The sequence below is a fragment of the Strix aluco genome, chromosome 6 (genome assembly GCF_031877795.1).
Source record: "Strix aluco isolate bStrAlu1 chromosome 6, bStrAlu1.hap1, whole genome shotgun sequence".
Lineage (NCBI taxonomy): Eukaryota > Metazoa > Chordata > Aves > Strigiformes > Strigidae > Strix > Strix aluco.
The window spans coordinates 35,976,928-36,001,568 of record NC_133936.1 but is presented as its reverse complement, the minus strand read 5'-3'; positions in this window follow the sequence as shown (position 1 = coordinate 36,001,568).

Below are 24,641 nucleotides of genomic sequence, written 5' to 3'. Positions count from 1 at the left end.
TGTCTGTGTCACTCAGTGAAACTCTTCAATCCCGTCTCAGAATTCATCAGATGTGATTAAAATAAACCAAAATTTTTACCTTTCCCAAAAAACTTTAAAATGAGCTAATGTCATTGCCCTGTGTTTAAGAACTTGTATCATACAAGAGATTGACAGGCATCACAACCTCTCTACAGATGTAGACTACAGACAGTGCTGAGGAGGGGAGACAAATACAGAAGGAAGGGAGAGTAAATGTAAAACTCAGTAAATAATGCTAGAATGACAATCTGTAGAAACCTGTTATGCAGGTTCATCAAAAGATAGGTGCAAGAGTGGAGGAATGAGTCAAGTTTTCAAAACTTACCACTATTTAAGTTTGTAAAAATGGTCAAAGAAATGTACAACAACATGATTTTTCTAAAGAGGATGATCAAACTGGCACAGGTTCTACAATAATGAAAGTTATGATACATTGACCTGAAGGAAAGTCTAATGGGAGTTTAGAAGGAAATAATGATTTCAAAGCAAACATACACAGATCTTCTGAGAAGTTTCATGAAAGACAGCTGGGGGAAGGTATTGTGTAAAGATGAGTCAGAAATTCCATTTATTTGGCACCCAAGAAAGGACAAATAATGCAAATGTGATGGGACTGTGACATCCATGCAAAGAAGCAGAGCATAACTGTTTCCAAGCTTAGAAGAGTTCATCTTGTACCTAGCAATGGCTGGAAGCCATTAAATCCAACTAAGAACAAAGCATTGGTGCTGCTGCTAATTACTGTCTTTTCAGAACTATCTTAACTAAGCCATGTATTAGTCAGCGCTCTGGATCATTTCTGCCTAAGCCAAAAGCAGCTGAAGTAGTTTTGTGATGAGCTCATTTCAGATAATCAACCATTAGGAATTTTGAATATTTCCAAACAACTGGTCTTACACATACATATGCATTAGCATGATTTATATTACCATTATACACAAGTGCTGTGCAAGCATGAAACAAAGAAAATGAGATGTTTAAAACCCCTGTCTCCATTTTATTTGTTATGGTACACATCTTTGGAATTCAGGGCTTCATCCCCTCACATAGTCATGGCTGTCTATCTACAGGTGTTTGGATATACAGCAATCTTCTCATGCTCATAATTACACATTGCTACCAAAAAAAAAAAAAAAAATCACATAATTAGTAAAAGAAAATTATAGTAACAATGACAGACCATTAAATTTTTCGTAACGAAACTAGAATAAAACAATGTAGAGTCTAAATGGTCTATAACAGCCTTGAATGGAAAGAGTGGGCCAAAACAGCCATATGTATGCAAAGAAAGCAAAGTACTTCAGCAAAACTGAAGACTCATCCTAGTGTCTTTAATCACAAAAGCTTATGAGAATGCAGCCGGTGATGCTTAGAAACTAAATGAACGAAAAGAAAAATTAAATCCCAACCATCTACTGGGCAGTATGAATCACATAAATATCTACAAGTACAATAAGCAACCACCACTCTACATAAATACAAATCCAGAACGCAAAAGATCTAATAGACAGTTGTTTGTTTTTATCCTACCTGGTATGATTTTCATTGCTCTGATGAAATGGAGGCTTTTATTTGTGTGTGAGATGCTACACTGATATGATTCTCCAGCACACAAGTTCAAATTTGGAAAAGCAAAACCAACCGTGCAGATGTTGGTATGCCAGTGTTACACATTTAAATCCAAATTGTCCAGAGTTTTTTATTATTATTCTTTTATTCTGGGTTACTTTATTTCTCTCTATCATAGAAAACAAGCAGTGTTTATTTTTAAACAGCTATAAAGATAGTTAAGTCCTAAAATAGACAGGGCGAAACAAGGCTAAGTGGGAATTCTTGGTTAATGCAATCATGCATTCTAATTCTCATTTTGCAGTAGGGGCTGTTCCACAGCCAGTTTTAGGGACCATGAATATTCCGATTCATTCATGTTAACCATAAAAATCTACTTCACTTGAAAGGTTCCTCTGGAGAAAAAAAAAAAAAATGTCATGAGCAATGATTTTATTTTACAAATGTAAAATTAGAAATAATTGAAATTATGTTGAGGGCATAGTTATATGGAAAATTTATGTTTAAATCCTGTCAGTTTTGGATATCATAATATGGTCTTAAAATGTGAAACGTACCTATAGTTTCTAAAAGACAAAGCCAAGGAGGAGGGGATATGGGAAGGAACAAAAATGCCTGATGAGAATGAAGCATCAATTTAACAATGTCTCATACTGATAGGAAAGTGCTACTGTACCAGACATGCAACTCTTCTGCAGTATAAACATTTATCTTTCTCTGAAGACTCTGTTTTTCTTTCGTTTACATCAAAACTAGTGCTTCTGTGAGGCCATAATTTATTAATAGAAATATATTCAAACTCTTTCACCAAGAAAAAAAATCACATGTAAAGGACAGTATCTACCTTTTTAGAAGAGGAAATTAATCTTCTCATATTATATTCCCTTGAGGTCAGTGGAATTAGCCCATCAGCCAGTGTGGGTGACTGATTCCATTTATATGTTTCAGTTCAACTCTGAAAGTGGTATTATGTAACTATTAGATAAAATTAGCTTTCAAGAGGTCTATCAGTGTCTCCATTTTTTTGTTAGTTAAATTTGGAGACTGTTAAGATAAAATTGGTAAAAAAGCCTCTGCAAATTTTTCTGGTTTAATCGTTAAAATAATTTCCTAGAATTGTTGAGAAACAATTTGTTTCACATGGCAAAGCAGAAACACTCTTCAGAATTCATCTGTTTTCCTTTAAGAGATGAAAGTTCTCATGACCTCCTTGATTTAACATGCTATGCATGCTGTGCATACTGCAGCAGCATAGTTCACTGCAAAATATGTGGATAAATACATAATCTCTGGATTCTAAGAAGAACAAGTCCACTAAAGAAAAAAAGGAAGCAATAATCACCAAAATATTGTGAGTGGGGATCCAAAACCACTTAGATTAGAAGCTTTCTGTCAGGCCAGACAGGTGAGTGCTGTTCACACTTGTGTAGTACATGCAATGAGATGTTTCACTCTGAAGTACAGGGAAACCAAGGGCAAAAACACAAGATCCAGCTGAACATTTTTGCATAAATTTTTAGTGAGAAGTGCAGAAGAGTTTTGTATTAAGAAAGAGTGTTTTGAGAGATTCAGAAGAGAGAGTGTGAATATTAAACAGCAGGAAATAAGGGAAGAAGCATCTTGGATTTAATATCCCTAAGAATTACTAGGGGAGGAAGAGGAATGGAGCCTGCTTCTCTTCAGTCACTACATGATGCATACTGACTGCCTCTCAAGGATACTGTAATAAAAGCATAGACTGGATGACCTGTCATTGGGACACTTCCCTTCTGGTGTGCTTCTACATGTATTCCCTGCTTCTCCAGACTCTTTCCTTACAACTCCGTTTTAGCCTAAACAGTTTGGCAAAGAAAGAAGCGTTGGAATAAGTAGGGCCCAGGTTAGAACATCAGCAGAGAGGATGTTTATAGTTTTTGCATTAATGAGAAAAAAGCTGAATTTGATAGAAAAAAAAAATGAAGAAAAATGACCCAATCAAAGAAAAGCCACAACATGTGAACAAAGAAACATGACACTCTATAGAAAAATATTTTTAAAGAGAGAATCAGTGACTTCACAAGAGTAAAACCAAACTTGTTATATTTTATCCCATATGTTTATGTTGAAAGAAAAGCTAAGAGCTTCTGACTTTCAAAAATACTGTAGCTAACCATTATGCCATTGCAGTGAGTCATCCTTTTCCCTTAATACCTATCTCTTAACTGCTTCAGATTATTCAGATTGCTTTCTGAATGAAGGAATGTCTATTAGAATTGCAATGGTTTGAAATACAATCCACAAAGATGTCAAGTTCTCAGTGTGCTGTGCAGCTTTAGGAATATATGTCTGTCCGTACATTTCTGTAGCTTTCAACAATTTTAAGCAGTAGGGTACCAGTGGGACTGATTCTTATCAGACCCAAAATGAGTATCTGGAACTCAGGGTGGTTCGTCTTTGAGGTCTGCAGTTCTGTGAGAGGATATTCTGCAGTGACTATTACACCTGTTCCTTTCTTTACTATCAAATTACCTGCCTGCTAAGTGAGTCCTTGGCCCAAATGTTTCTATGACAAAATTGATGGTACAACTTTTAGGTCAGGAATTGGCTTGAAGCATGCAGGTGTGTAATTCTGATAGCCTCCATAGGTTCCTTGGGATGGTTAACTCCAAAAGTAAATTAGTTCAGTCAGTGTGTTGTGCTGTTACATATGGAGGTAGAGATGCACTGCTGTACTCTTCAACTAGTTAATTTTTATTTCTTTTTCATCCTTTCCTGTGGTATGTAAAATTTCACCTGGTTTAATGTGCCTGAATTTGAAAGAATTGAATTTGCTTTCATCAAATTTTGTTGTGCTTGACATGCTTGTATGCAGAATTTATTCACTGTTCTCCACCATGTCTGTGTAAAAGAGTATTGCAACAGTATCTTTCTCTGTTACGGAATAAGAAGTCTGAGGAAATTAAAGTTTTTACATGTAACTGGAGAAACTATTACATTGTGGAGCCTAACATCTTTTGTGCAAGTGACAGGACAGAGCCCTCTCTGGAGTGCAGGCTGAAGGCAGTGGCATTATAACTGAGGTGGATAGAGCGGAGTTAAAACCAACATGTTTGCTCTGCTTATTGTAATAGAAGAGAAGCAGTTGAGAGAAGACCTGGGAATTTTAGAGGGTTGATAAATGTTACATTGTAATTGAGAATTGTCTGATATATTTACAAAAATTAATATTTTTACCTTTTGTAGTGTTAAATGCATGCTCTAAACATTCTTCTTAGTGAATGAATTGCCTTGCTTAATGTAGTGACAAGCAGTGCTTGAAATGGAAGTTAGGAGCACCCACATCCTTGCTGTTAAGCTATATATGCATGGCATGCAGGAAAAGCCACTAATGGCATTTCCAAGATGCTGAATTTAAAATTGTTATTTGCTTCCCAGAATACTCCAAACTTCAATAAAAATTCATACTGCAAAATCATAGTTTTCACAGAAGCAAATTACAGATATCAAAACATTTGCAGTACAGCACAAAAGAAACAAAGTTTTGAAGGAATTATATACAGTTGTATATAAACAAAGCTTTGGTGATGATAGATCAGGAAGAAAGATTAATTTTATGGTTTGTAATTCTGTAGCTGCTCTGCAAGAATGTTTTATGCTTTCCTTGGAAGCAAGTGATGCCAGCTACTATGGGAGATGGAAGTCTGAATATTCAGAGTTCTGATCCAAAACAGCAGTTTCGTTGTGTGATTGAAACCCTTTCTTCCCCATTTTTTCATATCTTGGATATAATGTTTAGTTGTGGCCCACTGGCCAAATGTACAATTTCTGCAAGGGTATAACAGGAGGGCAATACATCTTCATGAATGAAATGTAAAGCTTATGTTACACAAAAAGTCAGATGGTTACCACTTAACCCAAATTATTTCAGTAAATGAAAAGAGAGAAATGTTAAGCCTGTTTAACTTTTAGAATTAAAAAACCTCCAAAAAGCTTCCTGAACATGAAGATTTCTAGAATGAGGGAAGATCCCCTACAGTTTGTGACTAATCCATAGACTGATTAGTTGCAGAATGAAAAGTAAACACAATCTAAGTTTGGAACAACTTCTGCCATCACAATTTTATGTTTGCAGAAGCTGCCTGAGAAAAGATAAACAGTCCTGAGATATAGAGGAGGAAAAAATCCTTTCTATGAAGCCATGTGAGATTAAATCCTAAAAGGTAACAGCATGCTTAACATTTGCTTGCCAGTCTGTGAAGCTGGGTTATAGGCTTACATTACAAAATATGTGCCAGGAAAGACCAAAGAGTAATGTCACATCAAATCTTTCCTCTGAAAATAACCTTGAGTGTTTACAGGTTCCATTTTAGTATGTAAAAATATAACTCTTAAATACTCTTTCTAACGATTTCAAAGGATAGCACATTTTGTGCAATGACTTTGGGTGTGATTTAGGCTGGTTGTCCTAGTTATGACCCTTCTTTGTTAGCTTCTCATTTTCTGAATTTTTAAATTAAAATTAAGGTCCAAGTGGAGATGGGATGGATAGTCTATTTGAGCTCCTGAGGGGTATTCATACAGGGTTTTGCTGGGCAGGATTTGTTTTACAGATATTTAAGCTAAATATATATGACTGAATTCCACAGACCTGGTGCTGAGCATTATTCAAATAAGCAATTTTAATGTAAAAATCCTTTGTCTTGAAGAGTTTAATTTTCTTTTGCTTAGTTAAGACAAAATGTAGGGACTTCATACAGTCAGTTTTAGCAGCTTATGGGTAACTGCATCTGTTTAGATAACCATAACTTTATATTAAGGCTATTAAAGTAATATTGAAATACTCTAGGGTAGAGTGCCTCTGAAACTGAAAATTGATAGATCTCTTTAAAGAATATATTAAATATTTTTTTGCAGAAGCAATAAATTTGTTAATTGACCTATTTTATTGTGGAACTTGGGGTATTTTAATTGTGGGTCCGGTTATTTTTTCCATTCTCATGCATTTGTGAATTGGGTTTCAGTTGGAAGTTCAGCTTATAGTTCACTGATCTATAGTTATCATACCATATGGATTTTTAACCTAGGTGCTTCACCATGTCTGAGTTCCTGTCTCTCCTAAATACTGTATGGCATTACCATTATCTTACACACTTTCCATATCTTTGCTGATAGTATGAGTCATCTGAGTCCCTCCTGAGATTAATAGTGAGCCTTCACATTTGTGGCAAGTGCTATGCTTGAGATGAGCCACAGCATCTTCAGCCTCCGGGTGAAATGCATACTTGTTTAAATCCTGTCTTCCCTCACCTGGAACAGCTGAAGGAACACCTGTTGCATTGTACACATTGCTCACATTTGTATGCAGTTGAAGGTGATAACCTGTGGCAGGTTTTCACTTTTCAGAACAATTCTGAAGCATCACTCAAATTTCTTAGCCTGCAGCTACAGTCCTTGGCATAAGGAGATTAAAAGTGTACTTCTATGCCCCTTGGTTTAAATGAAGCATCTTTGATACTTAGGTGGAACTGCTTGACCTCGGGGTTGCATTTCCTAATAGGTGTCTACCAGACCAGGGGGAGATGCTGTTACAGCCTGAGTATAGCTGCTATACTATAGCTACTGAGTCTGAGAGATGCCTGGTGTACTATGGAAAAGTTGACACTGCCTAGCCTTTGTTCAGCCAAAACCCCTTCTTTTTGTTCTTCAAGCCAGTACAGTACGATGTTTGTGGAGCTCACTTTGCAACCTGCTCTGGCCTGTTCTGGGCCTCCATCCCCTTCTGAAAGTGCATGAATATGTATTGCATGAAATAGAATGAAAATTGCATTTTTGTCTTGAATCATAGGGAAGTTTGCCATGGTACTGTGTCCATCTCACAGAGAGCTTTGTGCACTGTGGGAGCCCTGATTGTGCTGGAGGGCAAGAATATGCTTTGGGGGCAGCTTAGACCCAGACCTGCCACCTTCAGTAGTGGAAGGAGGTGGAGGGCAAGCAAAAGCAATGTGCTTTTGGGAGTACAGCAAAGCTGAGGCTGCCTGGTCCTCACCTCCAAATTCCCTGCTGAAAGTAGTAAGTGTTTTTCATACCAGAAAGACTCTCAGATAGTCTTAACCAGCTGTGATGGTTGCTGTTTTGCAGATGATATGCAGTATCTTGAGCCTTGAGGCTCTAGGTTTAGATAATGTCCATCGCTCCCCATTGTGCGTGTTTTAATGTTGATGTTGGGTTCTGTAGTCTACCTTCTCAGAACTGTTTTTGAAGCAGTTTTCAAACCCCTATTCCTTTTATGTCTTTCATTATTTTAAAGTTGATCCTCTGATACTTGCATGTAGAAGCACAGAAGCGTTATAAAAATCACTGAAAGTTAAGATCTATCTGTGTTATTTAATGTTACATACTGATGTCATGTTAGGCACAAAACAAATAGGGCAAATCCTCATTAATTCATTCAGATTTTCCAACTTAAGGTCTTTTACTTCAAGAAGACACTGATTAAATGCAGACTGAATCAAAACCAAATAATAGCAGGGGGTAGGGGTGTTTACTTTGACTTTAATAGAGCTGAAGCTCCAGTTTTCTTCAAAGACCGCTAAAAAGTATCTTGAACCCACCATATCATACCAACACATGTTGTAGAAGTAACAGGAGGTACTAAAAACATTAATAAACCTGTCCCAAATGTTCTGATGGATATAGAGAATTTTATCTAATAGGCAAAGATTGATTTAGCTTTTATACTTATTTAACTACTAATTCTGCTGTTGTTTGCATTTTATCCATCATTATTATAAGGCTTTGGCAAAAGAAGCAAAACCAAAATCGTTCCCTACCCAGTATATTCCATGTTCTTGAGGCAAGAGAAAGGAAATAGCCTTGCGTTTGCACAGTGATAGTAAAGGTTGTATGGGGTAACACACTTAAATTTTCAACATTATAATCAGTATGCCATGACAGTGTTAGACATATACATAAACAGTATTATCAGTTTCTTTAAATGAAGTGCAGTTAGGTTAGGCATGCTGAGAAAGCCACCTCTGTAATCCTTTGAACCCCGTAACATGAGTAATTTTCCTTTCTTTTCCATAAAACATATTCTGGACTTGGTATTCTGTTCATCTAAATGTACAGCTTGACTCATTGAAAGAAAGTAATGTAAACGAAATCTGAATTACAGCTGTGTTGTGTTATAATGAATAACGTCTGCTTACTAAGACAGAGTCAAGAACCTAGTTCTCTTTGGAAGGAAAATATTTGTGTGTTGCACTGGAAAAGCTGACAGGCTTACATCTGTGCTCTGCTTCACATGCTGAACACTGGAAGTAATGCAAATTGTTGATTTGGCTAGGAGTAGTAAAAACATGGTTCAAGAATCATACTACTTTCTGCATGAATCATTTTGAGAAGCAAATGCAGTCTTGAACACTTTTTTTTAAAGTCTGTTAGGTTTGCCTTTCATATTTTGTATTAGTTGTGGTATTAGCTTCAGTCTGGAATGTCTTAAGCAAAGTTCAACAAGTAAATCAACACTTATTTTTATCCAACATAGATAACTGATTAGCAAAGCAGGATATAAAGCAGGGTATCTTATTATGGTCTGAAATTTTCATGTATGTGCATGCAGCTTTAAATAAACACTTTAGCTTCCTGAACAAGCAACTCTTGTAACAGAGTTTGAGAGGTTTGTATGATTTATATGAGGTCTGTTCTAAGAGAAACTTTGTTTTTCAATTTCACTGCAAGGTCAGCTCTGGGTATGAGTAACCCTTAAGCATGACACTGGACTTTCCTCTGTTCATGTGTTCCAGCTGCATAAGTTATTTGGAGTATGCGCAAGAGTTCTTTCAGAGTCATATGATAATAGCACATGAAAATTTCTAAAAAATCATCTAATAAACATAGATTGTTTTGTCTCTTTCATTTGTGTATTATATATGCTCATATATCTAATATTACTTTTTAAATTGCAAGCAGAATTTAGAAGACATTTGAAAAAGCATGCAAAAATGTCGGAAACCTGTATGACCCTGTAACAGACGGTGATGCAATTAATTTTCTAGTGCTCAGATTGAAAAATGAGAGTTTTGTATGAAATAGGAAGGAAATACTTATCCATTAGGAACAGTTGCACAGTACCTGCCTGCTGCTGCCAGGAGGATGGGAGACTTTGGGGTACTGAATCCTGCTGGCTGGCAGGACCTGAGGAGGCCAAACTTTCACCAAATCAGCTAAATAGAAACAGTGCCAGAAATTCAAGTTGCTGCTACTTCTCCTGGTGCTATACTTTTTTCAAGCATTGCTTGACTGACTGTGCTGATGGCTCACAGTCATATGCATTAAAATGTAAGTCTTACCGTAAGTAGTGCTGAGCACCCCAAGAAAGGCCAAGGTAAACTGAGCAGTGTAAGACCAAATCTCTATTAAAAAATCAGCTATCATGTAGGTACCTTCTTGTTTGACATTATAATTCCTTATGTACCCAGGGCATTGCTCGCATGCATGTCCAGAACTGTCTTTATCTGGTAAATCAGAGCCTATTTTCTACCCGGACTTGATTTTGATCCAAGAACTAAGACAGCTGAACAACTAAACACAAGGCAGCCCCATGCAGTACACGCTCTCAGAGCATGTATAACACGTTCTTGGAAGTTGAGAACTTTCCAGTTTTAATAGTTGTGGTAATTTAAACAAGGCCAAAGAGTTACCTATCGCTATATGGAACATGCGTGCAGGAGTACACATAGATACTGCTGGGGAACACTTTTGACTTCTGTTCATACAGGTTTATTTTTTAAAGCTCAAGGAAAGCTGTAAGTGTTAGGTAGGCCATTGTAGTTGTGATTACCATTTCCTTATCAGCCTGAAAGGACTCGTTTTTATCTCTTCAGGGAGAAACTTTTTCCATTGGTTGCCTTGGGCCTTTTCAGTGCTTTCATCAGCATCATTATACACCAAAGGTTCTTGGTTTATTCCTACTACAGTCTCCACAACTTTGCCATTTGTACAAGTAGGAAACCTTTGCTGAGAGACTAATGTCCATTACCATAAAATGTTTTTTTTTATTTGTAGTCCTCTCTGCATAGTAGATCTGAAAAAGTAATGCACTATGTATATAACATTTATAGAAAGAACATTAAGTCACTGCAATAGCATCTTAAATTATATAAGTTATTATTTAAAACAAAAGCATTAAAATTGTTATGATCCACCTGTCAGGCATTTAAAATGGCAATAGCCCAAATCAGTCTTAATAAAGAGATAGAGCTTTGTGAGTGAATTTGGTTTTCAGAAAAAATTGTTTGCTTTAAAAGAAATATTGATGCAGTCCATATAAAGCAATCCTTTCTGTAAATGATACTGCCATTGAAACTCAATTATAGTAATTTGTTTGCTACAGCTCTTAAGCTCTTACATGTTTGTTGTTTGCACACTATGCCTTTTGTCCAATTTTGGCCTCACTGGTGTCCATGGACACTAATGAAATCTTTTATGAGTGGCTGAAGTTAAATTTATGTAAAAAAAAGATTCAAAAAAAGATTACCCACTGCAAGATACAAACAGTTTCACTGAGAGTTTTTCTTACCCAACAGTGAGAGAAGTGACTGCCTAGGTCCTTTGTAGCTCTTTATGTTACTTGATCTGAGTTACAGCATCAACTCATTTCCCTCAAGCAATGTATGTTCTGTTTCTGCTTTTTTTGATGTTCTTGCTAGATTTTCTTTTTTCTGAACTCTGCGTTAGGTAAATCAAGTCATGAGAACACCACTTCTTTTTATGTATTAGTTAGGAAAAGATCTCGTCAGGGGCACAAAATAAAATTCTTGTATTTATTCCTGGAACTAATAATATTTTAAATCTGTTTAGGTTTTTTCATTATTTATTGCCCTTGAAGTGAGGTCTTTCTGTTGTAAATATGTGTTTCAAAGCTGCCATGTAGGAGACAGGTTCATTCTCACAATCTGCAAACTTTTAATAAATCAGAATAATATCTTATTTGTTTACATTTAAATATTTCATAGCTTTCTACTTGGAACAAAAGTCAATTTTACTAAATAATTTTAAGTGTACTTCTTTATTATGTAAGGGTTTATAGGTGTAAAACATGTATAGCTACCATTTAATTTAGGCTATTGTCTAAGTGTACTTAGTGTCTAAGTGTGACTAAATGTTCTTCCTTCCTCTCTGTGTTATTCTTCTTTTTCTCTTGCCTATTTACACAATATAATGCTTACAGTTATATTGTCTCAGTAATTTTGTTCAGTTGTGGATTTTTGGTGTATATACTGGTGTATTTGGACACTGTGATCAAGCTTCTCTCTCATTTTCACTTCCCAAACGTGTCACGCAAGTCATTCCTTCTAGCACTTGAACAGATGCATGTGTGTGTTCTTTTTCACTCTATCTTTTCTCAATAAGTAGTTGAAAAAGGAATAAAAAGGGCTTTGATTTGCATCCTTTCAGTACTTCCATCCTATTTAGGTGGTCAAATTCGAGTGAAACCAGAAGGGCTTCATGTCCTAAATACTCAGAGCTTATATCCATTGAAACCCAATTTAAAATTTTCTCTGAGAATCTGTCTTTTTTTTTTAATACACACTAACAACTGTACTTTCTTGCAATAGCTAGTCTCCCTTGGTATTACAGTGACACTTTGAAATGAGGCTTCTTGACTTATGTTTGGCTCTAGGCAGCCCTATAAAATTTCTCTGAAGCAAGATGGAAGATGAGCAAAGACAAAGCAACAATTTTAAAGTATCTTAGTGAAAATAGGCATCTGGGAAGAAAAAAAAGAATAGTCTGAAGTTCCATTACTTTAAAAACATTCTTTTTTCTGAGAATATCCCAAACAAATATAACACCTTTCTGTTAAGATTTCATATTACTCTGTTTTCAGTTGTCACTTCACCCCCAATTTACATCAGAATTAAACATGAGGAGAAACCAGGCTGAAGCTAGAGCTGCTGCTTTAACAGAGCTGCCTCATGACAACATAGTTCTGTCAGATCTGATGTTCTGAGGCAGTTTTTCACTTCCACGTAAGTGGGAATGGACAGATGTGAACATTAACTTCAGCCTTCATGCTTAGCAGCACCACTTTAATTTGCATTAAGCCTTTTCACTGCAAAGGAGAAGAGATCAAGCTCTAGTTTTCATCTTCATGTAGACTGTTGTGTTGTGAACTGAAAGTTGTGGCTCTCCTCTGCTTCATGAGCTGAATCACAGAACTAAATATTCTCAAATTTGTATGGGAAGGAACCAAAATATAGTACAGGCGTGAATCCTGTGGCTTAAGTCCACCTCTACACGTGATTTCTCAGTCACTGCATCTCTTATTGCTTTTTTGCTATTAAAAGTGACCATTTCAGAGGTATAGGAAAGCTCTTACATCAGCCAAAATAACCATTAGCTCTATTCTCTGGTTTTTTAACCTTTAACAGTTATCATGATTGGAGAATGACAGACACATTTGGCCAAGCAACCTAAATGTGAAAAACACACTTTTACAGCATAGAGTTGTAATCTGGCAAGCTGAGTCTCTATAACATGTAGGCCAAATGGAAGCGAGACAGAAACAGCAGCACTTGCAGAAGAGCAGTCACCTAGGTTTATGCCAGAAGGAGAGCACTACCAGGGCAGGCATACATTACTTTAGCAGCCCTTGGCAGTACAGCCACAGGGAGCATGAACCTCATTTAGTCACACACCCAGAACACTCTGGAATCTGTCCAGAGCATGAAGACATGTAAGTACTCTTTGCTTTATCTCTAAGAGGTGAACTTCAGCTCTTACACAGTAGTCCTTTCTGCTTCAGAGTGGTTTACTCAACATAACACTTAAGCTGTTGTGAAGAATCGGTCAGGATCTCCACGAATGATAAAAGTGTCATAGCTTCCAGGCAAGTATTTGGATTGACCCGGGTATTTATCCAAGGAACGTGCAAGGATCTGTGCAACAGAAGTGGCTTTCAGTACCAGATTCTGGTTATCTCCTAGTGTTTTTTTTCTCTCTCTCTCTAGACGTACAGCCATAATGGAAATGTATCATTAGTTTTACTGTTCATTAATTTCCTACTTTTAATTATCAGTGTCAGTGAGAAACCAGAAGCACTCTGTGATGATATTCTACTAGAGCAGAAATGAAGCACTCAAAGAAAATACTTTGGAAGCATCCTACCCTCCGAAATCACAAATCAGGATCAAATGCAAAATACTCAGGAATGTAAAACTGGTCAAATCTTCAAAGGCAAACATTTCTATTCTCTCTTCTATCATTAGGACACTCTATCAGCAAGTAATAGAAGGAAGCATGACTGAAGAGTGGCTGTTAATGGGTTTTTTTGGTTGCACTTTTTTTTAAGCATAAATGAAATACAAGGATTCTTGATACATTATTTTGTCGTTTAGGAGACTATTTTCCAAATTTATGAAAATCATAATGAATTATTGTTTTAAAATACCATTTTCTTTTAATACTGCTTATAATTATCATCTATCATCGCATGAATCTCTCTCTTCTAAGTACTTAAATACAGTATATAATTTAAATATGAACCACATCTCTGTAAATGCCATCAAATAACCTGGACTTCTATAACTAACTTTCCAAGTAGCACATTCTGATTTACTGCTTTACTAGAAATACAGGAAGGAACAATGGGACTAGAATTTCTTTCAGGGCTGCCTTTTAACAGAGATGGTGAAACCTAGGTATTGAAACAGCCTTTGTAGTGATTATCATCTCTCTTCAATTTTTTTTTTTTTAAGTCTAAATCTGAATTTAGTTCTTTGTGTTTATGTATTTGTCTTCCTTTATATATGTCACAAGATTTCAGTGGGCATAGGATAAGGCCAAAGTTTTGCTTCACAAAGTGTGACTGTCAGAAAATCTTGTTCTCTCTGGCATTTTCCATCCCAAGAATTCAGCAGTCAGTTGGAGAGAGGAATGAGAAGGGAAAATTTCTGGGAGCTGAGCAGCAAAGTTTAATATACAAAACTGAAAAGACTCCCAGATGAATAGAGCAAACCAGACAACCCAGCAGACACAAACTCTGGCCCATAACTTGCAGATAAATCTGTTTGCATGGACAATTACCTATGCAGTCCAATGATGTCAGTGGAAATCCATGCAGAGGTAAGGATTTGCAGGCAGAAGTTTGGCTCTGCTCAGGTTAGGGAAGCCGTTCAGGTATTCCATTTCATTGTAAAGTGAGACAGACATTAGATGCTCACTGCCATTACATACTTTTACAGTAAACCATGGTTCAGTTTGAGCCACTCAGAATTGCTGGCTGTCAGGCTGAGATGGGTACTGCATTCATCCTTCCTTACTGGGAAGTTAGGCCTATATCTTAAGCAAGGACATGAGTGCAAATAAGATTTTTTTCATCCTATCATGATCTCCTTTTTCTTGGCACGCAACAAAGTTTTATTCATTTTTTCCCAGTTTTTGGTCATGCACGAGGAGATGAAGACTAAGAAAAGGTGAAATTGGTCTTCTAGCAGAGTTTCATGGGACAGTTGACTATTATGTTACTAACTCAAAATAACGATGCTGTAATTTTTATACTTTCATGAGAAAATTCTTCTCATGACTAAATTCTTTAAGGCAGTTTATAAATGTTAAATGTATCTTCTATGCATACTTTGTTATAATCCACTCATCACCTATAAAATACAGAAGAAATGTGTTTTATTCATTTATTCCACAATGTTGTTATTTCAAACTTAGATACATATTTTGTGAATATTTTTATTCTGTTTCTTCTTATTGTCTCTACTTTTTTTTTCCTCCTGTCCTGATTTTGTATATTCTTAACCAAAAAGTAACAGATGTCACATTGATTACTAATGTAGAAGACTGAATTTACTCTTGGAAGTCTTTAGAGGAAAAAAGAAGTCCTCTGAATAATTCAGGCTTCCTTGTCTCTTTTCCTTTGCTCTATCTTTGTTTCTGGTTTTGGGGTTTTTTTAGACATCTGTCCTCAAAATTATCTTTTTCTCTTTATGTTTAGAATGCTCTTCTGAAAGTGTTTTCTTTCAGGAACCTAAACTAACTTAGGCTAGTTTTTGATGGACCAAACCTAAAAGGTACTGAGCACACAAACTTTTCTCTAAAATGTATAATATATCTGTCAGGTTCAGACCCTAGTTATTAACTTGAGAAGCTAATTCTCTTGTTAAATGTCATCCTAAAAGAGTCTTGACAGAGTTCTAGCTGAGAAAACTGACTGACTTAGTAAAGAGTAGAAGGAATTGCCTGTTTTTCTGAAGTAAATTATTTTTATTTATAAATCTCCTTCTGGTATTCTGAAAAAATTCTGAGTTTGTGAAGTGGTTCAGGAGGTACATAAGCTTTGTTCTTCAAATGCTTTAAGAGTTCATATATGTATATACTTTATATTTTCCAAGGTTGCAAAGACAAAATTCATACTGAGTGCAAACTGAAGAGCAAGGTATACTTGAGATACTACAGTGAAGGCACATTGGAAGACAATGCAAGATCACTATGGCAGTTCTACCCTTTCCACTTTAGCCTCTAATAAAACATAGAAGGGTAATGATACTGCAGAGCTTTCGGTTCATTATTAAAATATATTTTTGAGTTGATTAATTTTAGCTGTTATATTCACTTCATATAAGGATGGTAGCTCAATATCATTTGGAGCACTGCTGTTGTGGCTAGAGCTTCCCATATCACAGCCTTGCAGTTCTGTATGAATGAGGCTATAAAGGGCTCTTAGCCTCTCCAATAGGTATTTCACTGCTCTATTCACTTAAAAAAATACAGACTCCTCTGATTTTGGCTATTGCTTTTCTCTGGCGTAGCTGAATTATTTTATAGGACACAAACCTTCCCACACTTCAGCTCACGTCTCTGGCAAGTCAACCAACCCCTGTTCCTACAGAGCCAGAATGTATGGAAGGCAGCCACGCAGCTGACATGGGTTGATTTAAAAGACTGTGATCGGAGAGAGCAGAGTAATGAGTCCTCCAAAACAGGAGGCTCTCAGAAGAAACTATTGCTGCTGCACATTACTGACCTTTCCATTCATTCCTTCTGGTCTCTGCAAATAGCATCTAGGCCTTCACAAAACATGCTTCCAAAAAACCTTGGACTAAGTGAAGAGGAAAAACATTTTGTCTGCTGTTCGCAAGCTTTGTACTTCAGGCGTTCATTTGCCATTCAGAAATCTATAGGGTTTAATGTCTTTGCCACTAATTGTTTTTCTCTTTCACGTACTTACTAAACCGGAACACCAGGGAAATTCTTAAGACGCTTAGACCATGCAATCCGCCGTGCATTTATGAATTACCATACTGATAGTTATCGCAGTCCTTTTTCCTAGACTCCTTTTTAGATGTCACAGTACACAATAAATACTAATGTGTAAAGACACCTTTTACTGGTTAGATTATGTGCTTGTATTTTCCTGCTAACTGTATCATACATAGCAAACAATGTCTGTGTGAACTCAAAGGGATAATTTTCTTAATAATGTTGTAGTCCAGCGCTGTTGCCTGGTAAGTGCTATCTGCACACAAAAAGCAGAGTATTCCTGTAGGCTACTGTGTTTCTTCTTGCAGGTTTTGTCACTGATACATCTAACAACATTTAGTGAAACCACATCATGACGCCAGTATTTTAATCCCATTCTTTCAGTACATATTGTTTTCTTTGCATAGAACGCTTCACATTCTAATACAAATTCAGAGTATTAAATTTAGTATAACAGATTATGTTAAATTTAGCCTAAATAGGTTAGGGAAAATCCAGAAGGTAGGGATTTAGACTATGCAGAGCACTTTTGTGAAAGGTTATCCTGACCTAACTGGGATTATTCAGGTATTTTAATATTAAGTGTAAATACTTTGTTAAACTAGGACCTTCTTTAACCATAACACCTCTCTTGCTTTTACAGAATTAGGGGGAAATATGGGAAAGCTAAACAAGACAACCTCAAACAAGATCTGTGCAACTTCCCTGGTATGTTAATCTGTAGACAGAGAAGAGAAACAAAACCAGAAGCTACACCTGAGAAATGGAATTCAAGGTGAATGTGAGTAAAAGGCTTCTCCTGAAAGTTAACACAGAAAACTTTTGAATATGTTTAAGCCAGCGACATTTTTCATGTTCCTTATTAACATTAAATTCCAATAGCCCATATAGAATAAAGAGATGGTTTAATTTTTTTTTTTAACTATTTTAGCATTACAAGCTTCAAAAATCTCCCTGCCCCTATTCACCCACATTGCAATTAAGGTTTAAGCCTGTAAGGCTAAACTTCCTTGCAGTCAGAGAGCAAGTGTCTCTATAAAAAGTGGGAGTTAAGACTGCCACAGTATCCTGTGGTGATGGGCTCTTAATTTTCATATAATATATAGTAATCTTGAATACTCTTTTTGCTCCTGCAAATAAATTCCCTGTGTTTAAGACACACAAAACTAGAAGATTGGTGTTATGATGGCTTTCCTGTGGGGGACTTCTGTACATTTTCTTTCCTGTATCATTTTTGTAGTATTGTAATCTTTTATTTCCAATTTCAGAAGGCAAGGCTCAAGTCTTCTGTCTGTTAGATTCCCATAGTATCTTTTCCTAATCTCAGCTACAAATAATTTCCCATCCTATTTTTCAGTTTTGAGAACAATAAGCATAGTTTTCTGTTGCATTTTCTGTAGGCAATCTCAGTACAAAATGCAGGAACACTGGCTCATTTAAACAACTTTGAACTTTTGACAACCTTGGAAGAACAAGCAATTCTAAAGCTACACATCTCTTAGTGTTTAAGATATAATTAAACAAACCCCTGTCCCAACAGATATGTGAGCCTGATTATTCTTCGAGCATTTTGAAATCCTTTTTCGTCCTGTGTATACTAATTTCTAATTTGCCAAATGTTGAAAAATCTAGTGCAACTCAGGTGGGGCTGGCTGACTTGTTTGTGATGTCATGCTTTTGCAGCCTGTGATGATTCTCTGCTTCCTTAAAATTGGCCATTTTTTTGACATTAAGTATCATTTTGATGTTTAAACCTCTCAGAAAACAGTTAGCCACCATATACAGTAGAGCCTGAAATGGGGAACAGAGTTAAAGCAGATAAGGCTTGGATCTGAAATCTCTATATTCCTTTATGAACACAGCACTTTAATGGATGAAGTATAGCTGAGGCAATGCACAAACAGAAGGGATGACACCCCGGCTTTGTCATTCAGTATTAGTGCAGTTTCCTGAAGCTGTAGCTCATGGCTCATCTGAAGTTTAAATGTTGAGCAAAAAATGAAAATTAAGAAGTATTTTCAAACAACAGAATGAAAGAATTGGTTATATGACGCTGAAATAAACAGCAGGAAACAATTAAACGTAGCTTGTTAGGTTTGCTTTTCAGAAAATTATTGTTTGTGTTTTGGTATCTTCTGATGAGTGTGTCAGATGATTCCTTTTCAGACCAATTATTTCCAACAACCATAACCAAACCTGCTAATTTTTGAAAAAGAAAATATTTGGGACTTTCTAGTAATTATTGTCCATCTGCTTACACTGTTTTTTAAAGGCTTAGAACATTTGTGCAACATAAAGATTTCAAACAGTCATGGTTATGCAATCGTACATTCTAATTTTTAAAGATTTTATTTAAAAAAACAAAAAAAAACCCAAACCAAAAAAAAACCCAAAAAACCACATTAAAACAAAACAAAAAAACAAGTCACAAGGAACTATTGAAATGATTCTGAAAAGAACAAGTTCAGGTATGATTTACATTAAATATTCTGGCACTTCTGTGTTCATTTCTGACCCAGCCCTCACTGTTGCTTTGGGTAAATTCTAAGTTTATCTCAAAAGTCAGAGGGTAATTCTCATTCCTGGCATGATGATCAATTTTCTGTCCACCAAGCAGTGACCATACAGGTGACAAGCTGAATTCTTTCAGGGAAAAGGAAGGGGGACATTCTGTTTCTCTCTAGGTACCTGTTGGCTGAGAACAGAGCAATTTCTTACCTTTGTCTCCCAGTTGCCAGAGGAGGCTTTGAGATCCCACATTGTCTAGAGAACAACAATTTGACCAACACTCCTCAGCCTGAAAGGCAACTAGTTGGAGGAAGGTTTTGTAGTGGTTTATAAAATAATGAGAAGAATGAAAGAGATAATAAAGAATGGTTCTGTGCTGCCCTGAGCTAGAGGGCACTGAATGAAGATAGCAAATGGCAGTCTCGAACTACACAAAAGGATTATTTCTTCACACAACACATCACAGTTCAGATTGCCAAGGCCATGGGCCTTGCCATGAGATGCTCCGAATGCTGATTGAATACTCCTGGAGGACTTATGGGGGGAAAAAAAATAAAATTACATTTGGAAGCTATTAAACACAAAAAACCACTCGTGGCTTAGGAAATTCCTTAACTGTAAATCGCTAGAAGCAATCGGTTCGTAACTGCACTGCTCTAACGCTCTTCCCAAGGGATCTGCTGTTGGTCACTGCTCAAACTAGACTGCGGGGCTAAAAGGGCCTTTAGTCTGATCCAATATAGGGAAAATAACGTTCCTGTTCTAAGTAAGTGATACAACCATATTTTGTAGAAAATTCCTGATACACAGCGGTTCATAAGTAAACGGGCACTGTTAAGTGAAGTATGTTTCTAACTACGTAACATATTCAATGAAGGAAAGAACATAGGGTATGCCAGCAGTCAGGCTAATTACTCAGTGCTAAATCTCAGTTGCCTGATCATTCTGTAGAAACATTTCTTACCATAACGCATCAGCTGGACATATCACATCACATATTTACAATGCTGTTTTGCCTAGGAGAGTGACAGTTTTCTTATCTGTGACCTAGATTCCCTGTTATGTTTGTTTCTTCATGAAATAAGGCCACACTGAGAATGCTAGTCTATGTGTTAACCTTAATTGGCTAGAGATACTTATCAAGCAGGTGATTTCTCTTGTAAATCTCCAGGCATCTAGTATTTACAGCTCATTTAAATTTACAAGTGTTAATACCCTCATTGGGCAACTATAGGACTACATGAAAATCTAAATAAGTAATTAATAGTTATTACAACAACAAGCATTCAAGATTTTGGGTGTTTGTCAAGCACAGTGAAGCAGTCCCTCCTGTTACTGAGTTCTTAAAATTGAAATCAAAGTCTCATGACAGCAGATTATTTCAGGGAATACTGGGAGGGAAATGGGGAGGGAATAAAGAAATTATTTATATACCATAGAAGATACATAACTATATAATGTATTAACCATATATCTATGATTGCAAAAATAAAACATGCACTGAATTCATAGGTTTTGTAGGGCTTTGTGTACATCACAATTAACAGTAACAAGAGCAGGGCATTTAAAAGGTTTCTGTTACTGTTATCAGTGTGCTTAGATAGGAATAACACATGGTATTTTTTTCACAATTATAGGAATTTTCAGAAATCAGAACAAGTAAAAACAGAATAAAATTGAAGTTCTTTCTCTTAGAGAAAAGAGGAGACTCATTTTTAATAATAACTTTGTGTCATCAGTTTAGGACATGAAGTAGTTTGCTTGCATAGAAGCCAACAGCAGACGAAATTTGCTATGGAGACAGAGCGAGACGCAGACCACATAAATATGCACAGTATGTTATTTTAATTCATTCCAAAGTCTGTAATTCAGAAAAAAATTTCAGCCTGTTCTTTTAATTTATTTGAATAGACCCATTTCATACTCTTCTTCATTCTGTACAGGGCTAAAGGGCTAATGATGATTTGCTTTATTTGTTTTCTTTGTTTCTAACCAAGTCTTTGGTTAAATGATGTGCAGTTGAGAATATGGAAACATTAAGCCCCTGCAATTTTCACAGTAGAGTAATCCTGCTCCAAAAAGTAGTTAAGCTAGTAGTCAATCACTCATAAGACTCATACCCTTTGTTTTTCAAGTTAGTTAAGGGTCCTCTTCTGTTTCCTTACCAATTAACTGATGGGTACATTTTGCTTTAAAACTGTTATCTAAACTGCCTGAGGCGAAGGCAGTGAATTGGCCATTTTTATTGTTTATGTCATGTATGTGTTTTAAAATTAGGTCCATTTCTTTTGATAGATTGACATAAGCTTAATAACTAGTTCATACTGAGTTGTGACAACAGCTGTTTTTTAAGGGAATGGACTTTGCATACTCTGACGTTCCCTGCTGGTTACATATTCTCTTCTTCCATTGTCAAATTGTCATTCCACCATCACCTCTGGTTTAGAGTTGCTTAAATCTACTCCCAAACTACCCACGTGTACTGTAATGCTGGTTGGAGTCAAGCATCAGAAGTGAGATGAGGTATTTCCTTTCATTTTCTGTTATACTGATACTCAGTTTAATGCTTTGCAATATCACCCATTGGATTAGTTCATGTCTTTTTACCCCATTATGGAGATATGGGTACATAAGTACCCATGTAATAATGTGTAGCAATGTTCATTTACTTTTAAATTCCTGATTCGTGGACTATGAAGAGTGAATATAAAGATAATCACACAGTAAATATCTGTGTGTGTTTTATAAACAACTCTTACATCCTAAGTGATCATAAATAAACACTGAGATGGTCTCTGGTGTAAAACATACATTTACTAAAATCTTATTCCTTAACCATCCTTGTGGAGAATTATTCTCTAACAAAGAAAGCAATACCAATTCAAGGAGCAGTACTGTCTAGCAAAGCTAAGAGTTGTATGTTTTTTACTGGCTTCTACAACACAGCTTTACAAAAGGTTCAATATAAAATCTAATGCTACCCACGCCATCAGGAAATATGTTTTCCCTTAGGTAGCATCTCACATCCCCTAAGAAAACATGTGGTCTAAGAACTACAATCCTTTAAGACCACATCATGTTGCCTTAAATTCATCAAGAGCTGCCATAATTTAACTGTTTATATTTATAGGATACATGAGTTTATAACATAGTCCTATTACTTTGAAACTTTGAGCCTTGATTTCTAAATCAACATCTTTTAGAAATCTTTTAAGTTAGTAAATGTGTTTCTTGCCAGACCAAGCAGCAGAAGCTGCTTCCTTCATGGTATTCAATGTTGAAAACCCACCCCTCAGTCTGTGTGGAGGATACTTCCACACTGCATTATCATCATCCATAGCTGCTCACAGCTGCAGAACGGCCCCATCTGAGAAGACTGGCTTTACATAGATGTCTTCCAATCCAGATTCTGTTCCACAGGGCCCAATGATGGCACAGAATCTAAAAAAACAGGCAGTTGTGTGTTAGGATCTGAAAAAGAAAAAAAAAAAAAAAAAGGAACCCATTCATTGTCACTGGTGAAGATCATTGTTCTTGCCAGCAGCATATGGTGTTGTAACTGAATGTCATAAAGCTTGCATGTGAAAAATACTACCAGACTTTTGGTTTACAGTATTGTGGAAAAAAAGTAGCAAGGAGGAAATGGAAATGATAGTGCTGGGTAATGTATTCACTCACTTATTTGAGCCAAATCATGTACAGAATGAGCTCTAGCATATCCTAACATTAGTAGCTCTTCTTTTGCCCAGTCTTTGAGGAAAGATCTGACTGTTGGAGTACCATTACGTTCAGTTCATATTTCAAGTACTACATAGGCAGTAGAAAGTGGAAGTATTATCAGTGGAACGTACTGGACACAAGTAGTTTTTAAGGATCCCATTTTAGTAAAACTCTGGACTTTTGGAACAAAAATTGTTGCACTATTTTCTCAACAGCTATGCAGTCCATGTAGGAAGCAGGTAGGAAGTCTTCAGAGAAACAAAACATCTACGGCACAAAGTCTGACTGAATTAGTGCGTGTTTACCTAAAAAAAATATTATCATTCTCACAGTATGGTAACACTGTTCACATTTTTCTGTGGCCTGCTCATGTCCATCAAACTTTCACTGATTTCACTCAGTGCTGTGATTCCACTTCACGTAGAGACATGTGTCAGGCAGAGCCTTCCTTAAGTGTTAGCCAGCTCACATCAGCACATGGTAGTGGTTGAAACTACAGAAACCAGGGGACACACAAAGACAGAAGGAATTTTATTTAAGAAAATTTCAAAATTATTTAACAAAAATTTCCACATCGCTATTTGCAATGAAAATCATCCAAAGTAGACATTAGCCAAGTTCCCAGGAAGCCACATTTCTTTTGAGGAGCAAAATATGTACCATGCAAGAAACAGACTTGCATCTACCATGTAGTAGTTCCTGAAATGATTAAACCAGTGGATGTACCAGGCCATGAGAACGCAACCAGCAGCTATCCTGAGTGGAGATGTCAGTAAGAACAGTACAGTTGCTCAGGAACTCCAGTAAAACAATTAAGCTAAATGTAACCACATAGTTTAATTTGATTTTACACTCCAAATATAAATAGTCCACAAATCCCTGAAAGGTCTTCTGACACTTTTTCATTTTCATCTTTCTAGCATGCTACAAAAAAGAGGTGTAGAAAGAAACATTTTAATAGAATTTGTCAAGTAGTTTAGCAAAGGATTATTTTGACTGGTCTTCACATGTAACAGTATGCTAAAAGTCTAAATTTGTAATAAAAAGTAATAAAGTGAAGGAGAGTGTTGCATTTGTATCAAATATGTGAGCCGTTACAAAATATTACCCAGATTACTGAATACTGAAAAAGTTGATGTGTCATGCTGTTCTCTGTTGTTCCACCCTGGCATAGAGGGAGGAAATATTTATTAGGTTTGCTAAATGCTGTAGTCAAAACAGCTCCCTGGTTTGGTCAGCCTGTAGACATTGCCTACTACTCTGGATGCCATCAAGTGCTGTGTCAACAGGTCACAAGCCTTCATGGAGAATTATTCCTCTCTTTTACAAAAATTAATAATTTTCCAAACAAGCTCATCTGCAGGTGGCATTTTAATAAAAAGACTACTCTCTTGAGTATACTCACATAATCTTGGAGACTAGAAGTGGAAAGGGCTTATTAGGTCATCTAGTTTACCCGTCTGCTAGTGTATGATTGTGCACTACAGTGCAGTTTTTAATTCTTTAATTCTAAAATGGCTATCGGTGCTTTGTGCCATGTACAAAGCAAAGCAGGATTTATCAGTTTAGAC